At 59.3% G+C, this 16,106-nt stretch overlaps 1 pseudogene; it reads right to left on the reverse strand.

The window, feature by feature from the left end:
• Positions 1–937: 937 nt before the first annotated feature.
• Positions 938–8,945, reverse strand: LOC125083708 (uncharacterized; annotated as a pseudogene).
• Positions 8,946–16,106: the final 7,161 nt, after the last annotated feature.

A 16,106-nucleotide genomic window follows, 5' to 3' on the forward strand; every position in this document is an offset into this window, starting at 1 on the left:
CCCGTCTTGTGACCATCAGTGGTCACAGGAATCTGTGTGGGGACAAAACTGCGTGGAACTAAACGCACACATACATACCCGGTTACCTGCAAAAGTGACAACATCTGGACAAGGTCAACAGATTGTTGAGATATAAAATTCCAGGGTGTGGTTCCGTATTCTAGTTGGGTGACTGTCAGTGCAATGGACGGCAGTGTCTGTGGGATCCGTTTCTCACGACTGCACGTCTATCTACAACCATCTAAGAGTAAAATATTAAAGAAATGAGCATGTAGGTGTGCAACGACATGGCTTGAAAACCCTGTGGCCTTAGAGTTGAATGAGTCTAAGTCGTTACCGATCAGAGACATGCAAGCTGAGCTGCGGGTGTAGGTCTGTGTGCACCTTGGGCTGGCAGGAGCTGGCAAGCTACCAGACAACAGATCTGCGGCACAAGGACCATCACACTCGTGGGCAAGGCCCACACCTGCGTTTGCACAAGCACGCCCAAAGCAACCAGGCATGGCTTGGGAAAGTTGAGGGTGCTCATGTCAGAGAGGCCAGAAACGCGACTTCTGGGGATCCGTGCGCATCACTGGCAAGTCAGCACGGGACGGACGTGCCATAGGTCTTCTGTGCCAGGGTGGTCTGCGACCGTGCACTGACCCCCACAGTTGGGAGCAGCATGGCCCGTGCACAGAGCATCGGAGGGGAGGAGGGGGTGCGGGGGGGCTCGCAAGGATCCTGGTCTCCTGCGAAGTAAGAGAACAGGGACCTGCACCTACACTCCACATGGGCCACAGACAAACAGAAAGACACGACAGCAAACAAAGCCAGGTACCTCATCCAAGCACATGGCTTACAAGAGCTACACCTGTAGGAGTTGGGGTCAACACGGGAGTAAGGAGTTTAGGAATAAACAGCGTAAAAAATAAAAAATAACAATAAAATAAAATAACTAAAGATCTGCACGATTGCTGCACAGACAAGACAGAGCCTTGAACTTCCAGTAAAGGCGAAAGAGCACACGGCGCTCTAGGGATGGGGACGGAGGACGAGAGCAGACCCTTCCCAGAGGTTGCATCCAGGAGAGCCGCGGAGGAAGGGTGGGCGGGAAGGCTGTGCGGCCGGGACCCCTGGGGTAACGGTAAAAACCAGACACCGCGGGGACTCTGGGGAGTGCAAGAAGGATGCTGGGCGAGCCTCAGGGCAGGTGCAAGGAAAGCAGCACCCCACCCCGGCCCACACCCACTCCTTCCCGGATGGGCTTCAGGTTGGTCCTCAGGGTTGCTGCCAGGCAGAGAGGGGCCTGATTGTGGGTCCCAGCCCTGCCTCCTGCCCCCTCCTGCTCCTGCTGCTCCTGGCTCCGAGGTCACTCCCGCAGGGGAGAGACCCCGGGTGGCTGGGATCAGGGCTGGGGTGCAGGCAAGCCGGAGACCCGCCGGAGCGGCCGGCCTGCTTCCTGTTGTCGGGGTTGCTCTCTTCCTGCCTGACTGGCTGCTGGAGAGGCAGCCCCGCGCAGAGGCCGGCCACAGGAGGCTCTGCCAAGCAAAGCTGCCTGGTAACCCAGTGTTGTTTCCCGGGGAATAGGCAAGCATTGTTTGCACACAAAACACGCCTCTGTCCCCGGCCAGCCTGTCTGTAGAAAGTTATTTCTGCAGAAGCTTGAAGGAAAGACTGGGGAAAAAATGTGCTCTGGCTTCGGTTTCCCCATGCACACTTCTTAGCCAAGTACGTGAGGCACAGATAGCATCACGGCCCGGGGGCCACGGGGTGGGGGTGGGGGGCACTTGCGCAGGCGTATCCTGGTCCTGCGGCTCCTGAGCCCCCCTTTGCCAAAGACCCAACCAGAGCCTCCACAGCCTGCTGACTCCTGAGCTGACTTTTCCCCAAGAGGCAGGCTGTAGTCAAAATGCTGGGCGAGGGGCGCCTGGGTGGCTCAGTGGGTTAAAGCCTCTGCCTTCAGCTCAGGTCATGATCCCAGAGTCCTGGAATCGAGCCCCGCGCATCGGGCTCTCTGCTCAGCAGGGAGCCTGCTTCCTCCTCTCTCTCTGCCTGCCTCTCTGCCTACTTGTGATCTCTGTCTGTCAAATAAATAAAATCTTAAAAAAAAAAAAAATGCTGGGCGAGCGGGTCCTGGAGGCCTCTGGCAAAGACCCCCGTGACTCCCAAATCCCCACACTGCCCTCGTCCCCAGCCCTCGCTCCAACTGAAAGGACAGAACCCGGCCTCCAGCAAGGCTCCCGAGGCCGTGCCAGCAGCTGTCCAGCCGGCCAGCAGCCGCCCCCTTCCCCCCTGCCCTGCAGGCCCCCGTGGAGCAGAGTACTGGGGACAACCTGGGCTGAAACCCTCTTGCCATCCCAGCGAGCCAAGCACACGAAGCTGGGACGCACTCCCACTTGTAGTTCTCGCTCGAAATGGCTATTTTAATCAGGGAAACTCACATTTCAGTCCAGGTTGGCATATTCTAAAGGGATCTGAAAAGGGCCTGGGCATCTGCCAGCCACCCCCTTCCCTCCTACCACCAAGGCCGCCACCTGTCATGCGGGTCAAGCCTGGAAGGGACCTCGGGGGGCCGTGGACGGCACTCCCTAACACCCCGTGCCTGCCGCGGGCCCTGCTCTGCCTGCCCGAGGGCCGCGCACCCACAGGGGCCGGACACCCCAACAGAGGCACGGGGCCCTGAGGCCTCGCGGTCTCGGAGACTCAGGCATGTGACAGAGCCCAAGCGGAGCGGGTGTGGCCATCAAGGACAGCCGTGCTGTCCTCCACGTCCCACAGCCATCCCTGTAGGGCCGTCCTGCAGAAATGAGGCAAGCGGCTCGGGCTGAGTCTCTGCAGGACCCCCGCCTGGGGGTGGCGTGGGGGTTCCCAGGCCCCAGAGGCAGACGCCCCGAAGGGGTTCCCAGGCATTGAAACGGAGACTTTGGCGCTCTTGACTCTCAGCCTCTAAAACAGCCTGTGTTTCAGGACTGATGTAAGAGTCCTCTCCGGTCACACTTCCCCAGGCCCGAGCAGCGCTACACCAGGAACTGGGGCCCTGGTTCACTTAAAACGTTCCCCGCAGCACCAGCTCAGATTTTGTTACTGCAGCCGTTGGAGATGAAGTTTGCAAGTTACCAAACAAACAAAACGAGCCAGTTTGATTCTCTAGCCCGGTAACCGCTGGAAGCCCCGATGGGCTTCTTCATTCTTGGGTGGCCACGCCGCGCTGGTGGACGCCGGGGCTGGGAGCTCCGCCGAAGGCTGTTTGCTTTTCTAACGACTCCCGAGCTCCGGCGTTCAGATTCCGTGACGCCCGGCCCGGCTCAAGTGTGCTGCCGCAGGCGTCTGCCGCCAGAGGCCTGGCCTTCCTGGAGACAGGCCCCGCTGGGGGGCACGTCGCGCCCCCCCTCCCCAGCTGGTTTTGATGCATATTTTCCACCTTGTGGAGGCCGGGAGGGGCTCTGAGCCGCAGCTCCGCACGCTCTCTCCATCGAGACCAGTGCCCTCCCAAAGGAGCCACTGGGGCCGCTGCCCATCTGGGGCTGTTGCAGGACAAAGAAAGAAGGAGAAGGGTGGGTGCCTTCCCAGCACTCACGGGGCCAGTGCAGGGAGGAGGCCCATCCCTTCCTCTGCTGGGACCCTCGGGAGCCTCCTACACTCAGGACACGGCAGGTCTCCAAGCGGGCTTGGTGACCGTAACAGATGACGTCCTGAAGCCCCTCTCCTGGGGTGTAGACCGTCCTCTGCCGTGTCCTTACAGGGCCGTCCCTCCATCCCAATCTCCTGTGCTTATAAGGACTCCAGTCCTGACGGATTAGGACCCACCCGCGTGACCTCAGCTACCTACATCACTCCCTTAGGGGCTCCTGTCCCCAAACACAGTCTCACTCCAATGTGCTGGGGCTTCGGACCCCAGCATGTGGCCTCCGGGCCATGACAACTCAGTCCCCCCACCCAGAGGGTGTCTTCTGCTGTCCTGACATCTCCTGCGAGGTGACAGGCGGTCAAGGGCTGGGGTTCACACTCTGAGATCAGCAGCAAGGACCAAGATGTTCCACGGAAGCGTTAAAAAAATAGACTTAGTAGAGCTTGAACGTAGGACGTCTTTTCCGTCTTGTTGGCCAGAGCAGGATCCAAGAACGACAGCCTGAGCTCATCCAGCAGACAGGCTGGCTGCCTCCACGTCAGAGGAAGCCGTCAGAGGCCTGGCCACGTGTGACATGCATGTCGTGTCTGTGGCTGCTCTGGTGGGATGGAGCAGCAAGACCACAGGGACCCCAAAGCCTGCAGGTCGTGGAAGACGTGCACCAGCCCTCTACTGAAGGGCCACACCCCTCGGCAAAGACACTTGCCATCTGCTCCCAGCTGTGCGCTCAGCGCCTGCAAGTCTGCCGGCGCAGAGTAGGGGCTCCCGCGGTAGCTGGACAGATGAGCCCGTGTGTGGAGCTGAAGGTGTGGGGAGTCAAGCCCAGGAAACTCCCCAAGTGATCCAGTGAAAGTCTTGTGTCCTGGAGGTGTTCCCCATGTGCGTCAGGCCGTCACCATGTCCCAGCAAGACCCCAGCAAGCACGAGCTACCCTGTCTGTTGGAGAGGCCGTCCCCAGCTGCCGCTTGTGACCTTCAGGGGCCTCATCCTACAGGATCTCTTGTTGGAACTTTTGGTCCCACTGAGGATGGATGGAAGACCTGTTACCCCGGGATCATGAACACACTGACACCCTTCCCCGACTCTGAAACAGTCTTGGGGACCATAGTCGATGTGTTCTTAGACACCGTTTCAAGCCCAAAACATTGTGTCAAAGGTGTTGGCCATGTCATGGGCCAGACCGAATGCCCCCCCTCATTCTCTCTAAAATCCCAATTCTTTGGGGGTGGACTAATTTCTACCCCCCAAAAAATCCAGGGCCTGGGAGACACAGAGCTTCTCTGTCCCAGAACCACAGCTAGGTTGGTCTGAGTGGTCCCCTCTGGGTTCCGAGTTCCCAGGGACATCCCTTGATTTCTTGGAGCCTGGGCACCCACCAGCAGTACCCAAGTCTTCCCCTTGGGGCCATGCACTGGCACCCAAGTGCTAAAGGAAATCAATTCCCAGGAATAGCCTCCAGCATCTCACAGCTCCCCAAGGTGTAATTGCAAAATGACCCCCCACCTCCACTGTGGCTCCAGGAGCCTCTGGACAGGCTCTCAAACACGAGAGGCAAGAGGGGACAGGAGCAGCCGTGCCCCAGGGGGTGTCCGCATTCCGCTTCCTGGAAATGGGACTCAGAGTTGGCCCAGACGGGCTGTTCAGGTCCTAAAAGGAACTCCCCCACCTGCTTCCCTATAAGGTTCTGGAGAAGCCGGGCTGCGGGGGTGCCTGCCAGTGCCACGGACCTCATTCTTCCCGGCCCCGGAGGCGTGGGAGAGCCTCGCCGTCCACATCTGTGAAACACCCAGATCACAGAACTTCCAAAGGAATTAGCAGCCATGACCGATGTAAACACTTAGCCCAGGTCCCCTGCACTCGAGAGGAGGGCCACACTGAGCATACGTGAAGCTCAGAGAATAGGACCAGGAGGCAAACCACAGCCATAATATAGTAAATAGTTAAGGGAAGGAAAAGGAACTATGTTTTTTTAAAATGTCTAAGGTATTTTCCCCCCAAAGTTTCAGCAGGACAAAGTGGCAGCAAAAACTGCATTTTGTCCCCCAAACTAACACTTGCACGCACACTTATACACACGCACAGAAATATATGCAGACCTGGGACAAGCCCTCGCTGGGACACATCCTACCCTCATACTTGCCCGTGAGCTCCATCCGTCACACACACTTCAGAGGCCGGCCTGAGCTAGGGAACCACCGGTAAGCTGATCTCAAGACATGTTTTGGCCTGGTGGCGAGCGAGACCACCCGTTCCCCCAGGAGTGTGCGGGAAAGCCTCCAGTGCATTCTCGGGGCCCCTTAGATTTTCCCTGGTTCTGTCCCAGGTAAAACGCCTCCTCCAAGACAAGGCCAGGACTGCAGACTCCGGTCTGGTGTGAACGCGTAAGTGTGTGTGCTTCTGTGATTATGCTGCTATGACTGACATGGGCAACTCCAGGGTGATGTGTAGCAGCTCCTGGTGTCCAGGACTCCTTCCCCCTAATTCCTTCCAAATAGGGAATTGACGGCACTTTAAAAACGAGCCAAGGAGACCCCAAGGAATCTGCGGATTTGAAAACATTCAGTGCATACTGGAAATACCTTTTGCTTTAGAAATACGGAGCTCTCCTGACCACAGAAAGTACGGAAGAGGGACCGTGCGGACTTCCCGTCGGGCTCCCAGGGCGGGAGCGTTTGGAAACTGCGTCGGAGCCCCAAGTCCATCTGAGTCTTCTCTGGACGCCGACATTTGCGGTTGCAGCTTTTAAAAGTACCAGGACTCCATCCTCGAAACTCCAGCTCACTGGGGAACGTTGGACATATTCCTTTCCCAGGAAGACATATTTAAAATTCTTTAAAATAATGAACGCCCTGAAAATTCAGAGAAGTTAAAACATGTCAAACACCCAGCATTTCCTGAGCGCTGTGTTCTGGGCACTGGGCTTGGGTTACTTCATTGGCTCCCCCGACAGCTCAGGGACATGAGCACAGCTCCCGCAGTCACCCTCCCATAATAACAAATATTTGTTGAGCATCTCCTCTGTGCCAAACACCGTTCTACTGCTGGGCAGATGCCAGAGAAGACGATGTCCCTTCCCAGGCAGAGCTGATAACCCAAGGACAGAGACAGACCACAGCAAAAATGCCAGAGCTGTAAGAGCACCCCAGGTGGTGTAAGTGTCTCATGGGTCCGGATGAAAGGAGCAGGGTCAGGAGTGATTTCTAGGAAGAGGTCACCTCTGGGGGTGCCTGGGGGGCTCCCAGTCGGTTAAGCGACTGCCTTCGGCTCAGGTCATGATCCCAGGGTCCTGGGATCGAGTCCCGCATCGGGCTCCCTGATCAGCGGGGAGCCTGCTTCTCCCTCTGCCTCTGCCTCTCCCCCTGCTCATGCTCTCTCACACACGCTCTCTCTCAAATAAATAAACAAAATCTTAAAAAAAGAAATAAGAAGAGGTGACATCCGGTCATCAATGTGAGTGAAGGAGGCGACCACTCGCAGTGTGGGGGAAAGCCGTCTGCCCAGGAGACAGAGAGAGGAAAGGCCTGGGGTAGGGCTGGAGACTGAGGCGCAGGGAGCTCCCGCTCATGTCTGAGTGGTAGGCAAGGCCTGACATCACAATGTCTTGGGTTTTATGTTGGACTGGGGGTGGGGGGCAGGAGTAAAGAGGCTTCAGGGCAATCTGGTGTTCTCTATTTCTTCTTACTTCACTTTTTTTTCTTTTATTTAAATTCAGGTTAGTTAACATACAGTGTACTTTTTAAATTTTTTTTTAAGATTTTATTTATTTATTTGACAGAGAGAGATCACAAGTAGGCACAGAGGTAGACAGAGAGAGAGAGAGGAAGAGAAGCAGACTCCCTCCCGGCTAAGCAGAGAGCCCGACGCGGGGCTCGATCCCAGGACCCCGAGATCATGACCTGAGCCGAAGGCAGAGGCTTTAACCCACTGAGCCACCCAGGCACCCCTACAGTGTACTTTTTAAAGATTTTATTTACTTATTTGAGAGAAAGCTTGCAAGCATGAGCAGGGCAGAGGGGAGAGGCAGAGGGAGAAAGAGAGAGAGAGAGAGAGAGAGAGAGAGAGAGAGAGAAGCAGACTCCAGGCTGAACAGAGAGCTCAACACGGGGCTCGATCCCAGGACTCCCAAGATCGTGACCTAAGCTGAAGGCAGATGCTTAACCGACTGAGCCACCCAAGTGCCCCGCATAGTGTAGTATTAACTTGGGGATAGAATTTGGTGATTCACCAGCTGCATACAACACCCAGCGCTCATTCCATCAAGTGTCCTCCTTCATGTCCATCGCCCAGGGACCCCGTCCCCCACCCACCTCTGTGCTGTTTCACTTTTTAAGAAACCATTAATTACAAGGCATTGATTGATCCATTAGCACAGTTACAAACACACAGTCTGAGAGCCAAACTCTGGTGCGAAAGCCTTGCTTCTGAACTGTTCATGTCCCAACACAGACGTTAGAAAAGAGACCTAGCAGGTTGGTCGGTGCTGCCCACACAGTCCGAGGAATTTGCTCAGAGAGATGCTGTCAACAGGACCAAACTCGAGCCCTTCCATAGTGCACCTGTCCTGTGTGTGTTCTCTTACCGCTGAGGAGGTCCTTGTGGCCCAAAGGCCCACAAGTGGCCGTGTAGGGCCACTGGCTTCCCCAGCCAGCGGTTGGCCTTTAGGGCCACCAGCTCCATCCCCAGAAAGCAGCTGGCTGGTGTATGCCCCCCCCATCAGCTGCACGTCCGAAACAGGGCGTCTGCTGGCACCAGCGACAACAGCAGAAGAACTTGGACCCACAGCGGCTGTCACAAGGAAAAGGGCTCCCTGGAGCTGGACATCTCCAAATCTGGCAGGGTTTGCGCGGATCCCGTTATCTCCAGCTGGCATTCCCCTCTACACCATCTAATCACCGGAGGCCAGGGTAGTCAAAGGTCATGAGAAGTCCCGTCCTGGGTCCCCAAGCTGCCACGCAGGATCTCACCCAACCCTCCCCGGGGAGGCGCACACAGACACCGGTCTCCACATGGGATTGTACAGCCCCCATTGAGACCCCATCTAATCCTTTCTAGAAATAAAAGCTGGTTCCGCTGCTTCCCGCCGGATCCTTTCCCATGTTGGAAAACCCACCAGTCGTCAGCCAGCCCTCTCCCCCTTCCAGAAAACCAAGGCCCTTGACCCCCTCGTCGGCAACGCAGAGGGCTTCCGTGTCGGCCCCGAAGACCCACAGACTGCAGCCCAGAGGGTGCACGTTGACCTTGACGTCGTCCTTTTGCAGACCCTCCCTGGAACCCGGGGCCTGGGGAGTCAGTTTCAAGCTGTCCACAGCCCTCACCCTGGGCTGTGGCGGGTCATGGGGGCCGGTCAGGGCTCAGGCAGCTTGGCAAGGGGTCAGGTGCTCCTGGAACCAGTGCCCCTCCCAGAACAGGCAGCGCGGGCCTGCAGACCTCAGTGCGGGTGTCCAGGTGCCGCCCTCAGGAAGTTCTTTGATGTTTGAGGACGCGGGGTAGACCTGAAGCAAACCAGTTTCTGCAGGGCCCAGATCTCAGAAGACCGACGTCTGATGCCCGGGCTGCCCACAGCCGTTTGCTCAGAGCGCCAGCAGGGTGAGCGTGCCCAGCGCCCCGGACAAGCGCCCATCCAGTCTCAGGTTCCTCGCTTTCGGATGACGCTTTACTGAGATGTAACGCGCGCGTTACCGCAGTTCACCTTTCTGAAGCACACGGGGTATTCACAGGGAAGTGAGACCGTCTGCACAATCGGGTTTTAGAACATTTTCTTCAACTCAAAGAGAAACCCCATCTCCTCAGCCTGGAACGCCCCCTCCCTCCCGCCCTGGCAGCCACCACTCTGCGTCCTTTCCCCACGGATCGGCCGGCTCCGGGTGCTCCTTGTTCACAGAATCCTATTGCGTCTGGCTTCTCTCGGTCGGCCTGGGGTTTTCAGGATTCTTCCATGCCGTGGCGTCGTTGCTGACCCTTCCCGCGTGTTCCTTGTAGGACCACCCCACACGTGCCGGCTCCTGTCCTCCATGGGGGTCCCCGGGAGTGGCTCCGCGGTGGCCGTGCCCTGCGAGGCTGCCCTGAGTGGCCGGACTCCGGCTCAGACGTCCCCTGGACGGCTGCGAAGCCCCAGCGTGCTGCATCTCCCCTCTCCGTCCTCCCCACAGGCTCCCGAGCCGCTCTACTCTCGCCGGACCTGACATCTCACCAGGACTCCCGTTTCCTGCTCGGGGACCTGCTGGAGGCACGGGGGCCGCTGCGAAGTCCGTGCGTGGGCTGCCCTCCAGTTTCCTCCGAATTTAGACCAGCCTTACGTGTCCACGGGGAGCTTGTGACTCGGTTTTTCCCTGGGGAAAAGACTCACAGGGAGGGCAGTCCCACTTGGCGAACACGGCGGGAGAAGGTGGGGACAGACGGCCTGCGAGTCCCCACTGGGAGTCCGGAGGGAGTGCCCCTGCCCTGGGTGGTTGCTGCTGGGACGTTGGGCGAACCCCACCCACAGCCCCAGGGACCACAGAGCATGAGCGTGGAAGGGCCTTGGCCTTCATGCCCAGAGCGGGGCAGCTCTCACGTCAGTGTCACCGTGCTGGATCTCCCGACCCGCCGAGCGTGTGGCCGCAGACGGGAAGTACAGGTGCCCAGGCTTCCTGGGCAGAAGCTCAGCGTCTCCGAGGGGAGGAGCGCTGTGCGGGCAGCGTGGCTGTTGGGGCTGCAGACGCGTCTTCACAGAGAGAGACACCGAGAGGACGGACCCGCTGCAGGAGGCGCTGGGAGCTTCCTCTGTCTGCAGAAGGAAAGAGGAAAGAGCCTTTGTGAGAAACAGGATCTCGGGGCCCAGAGGAGGGCTTCTCGGTGGCCGCTGGGGCAGAGCTGGGCACATCCCTCCAGACACAGGTGGCAGCGGGGGCCCCAGTCCTGAAATGTCTTAGAGTCCCACCCAGAGTAAACCCAAACAAGCCTGGGGGTGGGGGGTCACTTCTAAGCCCTGATAGACAGTTGGCAGCCTGAGCGCTGGGCCCGATGGCCAGCCCCCACCAGCTTGCTCCAGGAGGAGACACCATCCTGGCTTCGCTTCCTCCGTTTCACTTCCCCAGCCCCCATGCCTTGAGCCGCCGCCTCCCGCCCTCCGTCCTCTGGTCCTGTGAGGTCCGCCGCGGGAGACCAGAGACAGATGACTCAAGGGAGGCTTGCCCAGGTGGCCCCACGGTCCGACACCTCTGCCAGCGGCTCCCGGGGAGGGGAGGGCTCCGGGGAAGTCCGAGGCAGGCGGGGCTGGTTCGCGCTGGACCCTACCCTGGGAGCGGCCTCTGTCTCTTCGGCACTAATCGAATTACAGCTGCTTTCAGTGTGGCTGGCGGGTGTCCGAGGCTGCCGGACGTGGTGGAGGAGGAGAGGGAGCCCGGGCCAGCCAGCAATGCCTTGTTCCAGAGAAACGGGGTGTCAGCCGACCGCAGCAAGTCCAGGGCGCAGGCAAAACAAACCCAGCCTGCCCCGTGTGCCAAAACAAACTCGAGCGGTTCTCCCAAACCAAGCACCTCCTGGTCAGTGCTCCCAACAAGGACTTCTGTAGAATTCCCTCCCCGGGGTCTGGCAAGCTCTCAGGAAGGGCCGGGGTGCCCTGAGCTCACCCGCTGGGGCACTGGAAGGAGGCTTCAGACCTCGTGAGCCTTCCAGGGGAGGCGTCACGGGGTCCCAGAGAACAGCCCGCCCTGGCGAGCTCCCAACTTACCAGCTCAAGCAGCCTCCGAGCGGCAGGATCAGCACTGGAGAAGGGGTATCCTCCCACTTCCGGGGAGCAGCCGAGGCTCAGGTCGTCCAGGCAAGGCTGGGGGCACACGGCCAAAGTGCTCACACCGGCGTCCGAGATGGCTCTTCCCCAAGGAGCCACAGGGTCAGGACCCAGTCCTGGACAACGCACGGGGAAGCCCCAGGGGACCTACATGGTCACAACCCTTGAGATGGAAATGTGAATGCATTTTGCAGACTGGAAGACTGAGGCCTCGTGGAAGGAAACAACCCACTGTCCTGTCTCAGGAAAGGGTGGCGAGGAAGCTGGAGCCCAGGCCTCTCTGCGGCTGTAGTCCACACTCCAGCAAGTGTCAGATGTGGCCTGTGGGCACCGGGAGACCTGGCATGTCCCCCCACAGATTCTGAGACCCTTTGGCACAAACCAGCAGTTCTCAGAGTGTAGGCTGTAAACCTGCAGCATCAGGAGAGAAGGCGACATCCCAGGCTCCGTCCCAAACTTACTGAGACCCTGGGGCAGGGCCCAGCTGTCTGAACGGTCCCAAGCCCTCCCCCCGGGGGCCAGAAGGGTGGGAGCCTGGAGGGAGAGTCAGCCTGTGGGCTGGGGCAGAGCACTCTTGAAACAAAAAGGTCATGGCCAGTGCAAGCCTGCAGACCGGGTCCTCAGCCGTGTGCGGGCTACAGAAGAGACCCAGGGGGGCCAGGTTCACCAAGGATGCTGGCGGGCTTGCACACCTGGCAGGTGAAAAAGAACCCAGCCCTGACCCCCACGGGACCTGGCCTGGGAGCTGGCCTCCTCCGATACCCGCCAGGGCCTGGAAGGGGCCAAGGCCAGCCTGGGGCCCCAGCTGGGGCCACTGACTGTCCTCCATTCCAGGTAGAGACTCCCCACAGGGTGAAGTAGGGCCCAGGCAGCCAGTCCCAGGGAGGTACCCTTTCCAACTAGGCCGTTAGGTCAGTACGAGCTTCATGGGGACCAAGACAGGGTTCTAAGAACAGCCCACCGGAAACTGTGGGGTGGTGAGGTGGGAACATTTCCAGCTCTGCCGGGCTGGCTCCTTCCCATGCTGTCTCCAGCCGGGGGCACGGGGATGGGGCTACACGGACCCCCACACCACCCCCAGGCCTGCAGACACAGAACGAGATGCAGAAGCTCTGGGTAGAGTGGGGGCGGGGCTTTGATGGGAAGAGTGCTCAGAGCCTGGAGGGTGTGAGCCCACCCACGTGTGTGACCCCGAGCCCCTGTCTGCTGGGTTCTGGACCTGGGTTCCCGGGATGCTCCTCGGTGTACGAGTAACATGTGAGCTCCTCATTCGTTACCCAGATGTGTCACTTCCTGCCAGGCCTTCCAGACGCCCAAACTCAGAGTGTAAGAGCATCAACACAGACCGCCCCCCACCCCCAGCCCAGGCCCTAAGTCACAGCCTGCCTGTTCCCAGGGCCGGAGCACGGAAAGCCTGGGAAAGCCTTGTCTGAGCTTCCAGAGGACCCGCCCCAAAATCTGGGGCGGGGCCAAGGGTCCCTTGGGAGTCCTCCTGGGGTCAAGGTCTTAGCACTTGGGCTGCTGTAGGAAGGATGCTTCCTGTAGCGAGGAGGTGGTGGCCGTTGGCTAAGTGAGGCCAGGAAGCGTGTGCCCGTGGACAGAGGACACTCAAGGTCAGGTCCAGACCCCTCTTCTGGGCTCCTATGGGCATGTGGACAGATGCTGAGTGGTCTGTATTTGCCAGCCACCTCTGGTTGGGACACCCAAGGTCACTGTGAGCGTGGAGACCCCCACAGCACCCATGGCCCTACATTGCCAGGCCATGAACACGCCCACCCTGGGAGAGAGACCCCGTCCTGCCCTCGAGGGCTCTCAGCCCTGTTGGGAGTGTGGGAATGACAGAGCTGTGCGGAATCAGAGAAGGCCGAGGGACGCAGGTGTTACTGCCCGTAGAGACGGAGCAGCCGGGGCAGTGGCCGTGAGAGCATCTGGCCAGCCTGTCGTGAGTGAGCCCGCCTTCAGTGGCCACTGCTGCCGTCTCTCAAGATCTATCTTCTCTGCTTTCTTCGGGTGGTGATCTTTATCGGGGTTTTACATACAGCACAGAGCTCTTGTCTTGATTTGTCTTGACGACCATATACACTCAGGTCACTGCCCCACGCCGACACAGGGAACACGTCCCCACTCTGGAAATTCCCCTCCACAGACCCCCACTATTCTGATTCTTCCGCCATAGGTCGAGGCACAGACTCCCGCAGCGGACGCGCTCCATGCCGCGGCACCAGGTTTACGAGAGTCCTCCCTGCCCGAGCAACCCTCGGCCGTCCTCGCCGGGGGCACGCCTGGCGTGGGATGAAGAGCGCTTCGTTCCGGGCCATCTCTGGTTTGGGACCCTGCTGTGGGTAAAGCAGTTATGTGCAAGCAATTTTTTTTTTTTTTTTACAAATTTCATGTATGTAAAATTCACACAATATCAAACCAGTCATTTCAAAGTGAGGAATTCTGTGCCATTTGGTCCAACCACCACCTCTGTGTGCATCCATCAACCAGAGCCGCACCCATCTCCTCCCCGATGACCACCAGTCTGTGTCCCCGAAGTCCCCGCTCTGGGTCATGCATGTGAACACAGGCATAGATCACACAGCCCCGACTCTGCCTTCTTTCCCAGCGCATGACAGACAGGTGGAGGCTCCTGTCCATGCCGTGGCAGGTGCCAGTGTGCCCTCCATCTGCACGGCTGGATGGACCACAGGGTGTTTGTCCTACGAGTCATATTGTTCATGGTTTTTGGTGGGTACGGGCACTGATTTCTCGTGACCGTGCATCGAGGAGCAGGAGGGCTGGGTCATGGGGCGTGCATAGCACGTGTGTAGTCAGACTTTCTGGACATGACCAAACAGCTTTGCCCCAGGAAGTGCGTAGTCCCTGGAGCCTAGGCAATTGGGACCATTAGGGGCAGATCTGATGACCATCGGTTGGCACCAGTGGTCACGGTGGGCACCCCACTCCATTGCCCAAGCCCGTGTGGGGACAGTCTCGGGCCCGGGTTGGGAGCCTGCCATCCGAGCTCCTGATCTCCATGGAACCCTGCCCTTTCCAGTCCCCGCCCCGCCATGGGCTCTCCTGCCTCCAACTCCCCCAGTCTGTCCCCACGCAGAGGCTTTTACCCTGTGTTCCCCCCCACTCCCTCAGGATGAATTAACAGAACCCCATAGTGAGCCCTAACTTTTCCAGATTAAACTCAGGGCAGGCTCGTTCTGGGGCTCAGAATCATTCCTCCAGAGACGAAGGAGCACAAAGGCCTGGCCGTCTCCCCAGGTTCGCCGAACTGTTGTGCTTTGTTGTATGTTCTCATGGGGACGGACATGAAGACAAAATCCAGATTCACACGCATCCAGACCACCCACCACGCTGTCATCCTTAGGTGTCCTCACGGCCAGTCGGAACCGGGCTCGCCAAACCCCCCCGAGGAGGCGTTTCTGTGGGGCTGCGTGGGGTCTCCCATGTGTCACTTCCATGTGCCAGGGGGTCAGCAGGTGCTTGTTCTTGAGCTAGAAGACACTTGGGGATTGCTCCGAAAATCTGAACAGAGTGGCGGCACCCAGGCTCGAGCCCGGAGGGTGGGTGTGAATTCAAGAGTGGTCAGGCCCCACTCAGGCCTGGCTCTGGCCACCAGAGGATCCTGAAAGCTCCCTGTGTTAACCCCTTCAGCCCCAGCTGGCCCCTGCCCCCTAAGTATGGTCACAAAAGAGCAGTGGCCAACTGCGTGACCGCTGAAGCCTTGCGGCGGCCACGACCCCTCCAGCACACCACCCTCCCCGAGCCGTACAGGGACCCATCTCTGGCCACTGGCCTCCACCACAGCACACTGGGCAGGTGCCATATGCAGGGAAAAGGGGATTCAAAGGTGCCCCCTGAGATGGGACCGCGCCACCTGCCTCCCCTTTGCATGGCTTGTTGCTCATGGCTCTCTGGGGCGGCCCCCCAGCAGGGAGGCTGGGGCACAGGGCGCCTGGAGCCTCGCTGAGCGGGTCCCGCAGAAGCCACCACCACCCCCGCCCCCCGTTGTGCAAGTTCGGAAAGGCAGGCGTGGCTCCGCTTCCCCGTACCCCCCGGGAGTTCTGTTCTCGGATTTCCTCTTCGGTAGAACACCTATTCCATGGAAACAGTCAAACAAGTCTATAGTTCCTTGGTCGCCCGAAAGTAAATAACTCGCTGTCTCTGCCATACTTCCACGGAGGGAGCGGGAACAGCTGAAGGAAACAGGGCACCTGCCCCGGGACTCAGCTCTGAGCCGAGCCCCAGCCGCGCGTCGCTCGGAAGAACAGGAGGGCTGTGGGCTGCGAGGAAATGCCACGGGACACGGGGGGGGGGGGGTTTCAAGGCCGTGGCGAGGAGGGCCGGTTTCCCACCACCGTCCCCGCGCAGCCCAGCTCCTCCTGAGTGTGGGTAACTCGGGAAGCCTCAGCCGGCTTGGCCAGCATCTTCGAGCGCCTGGGCTGCTCTCTGCCTGGGACGTCCAGGTGCACGGGGACATGCTGGCACAAGTGGTAGTGGTTGAGATGACCAGGACAGGTCCACACCCAACATGGGTCCATAAGGAGCGCAGCTCGTGGGTGGGGGGTCGGAGCAAGACTGGTGCAAGGAGGCGGAGGGCAGGAGAGGAGTCCCAGAGCAGAGACGGGAGTCACCGGGCTGCGTGAGGGAGCAGCCCGAGGGCCACACGCTCCTCCTTGGAGGGGACCCAGGGTCAGCACTCTTCAAACTCTGCTGCCCACGGTCCTG

The sequence above is a fragment of the Lutra lutra genome, chromosome 13 (assembly GCF_902655055.1).
Source record: "Lutra lutra chromosome 13, mLutLut1.2, whole genome shotgun sequence".
NCBI lineage: Eukaryota > Metazoa > Chordata > Mammalia > Carnivora > Mustelidae > Lutra > Lutra lutra.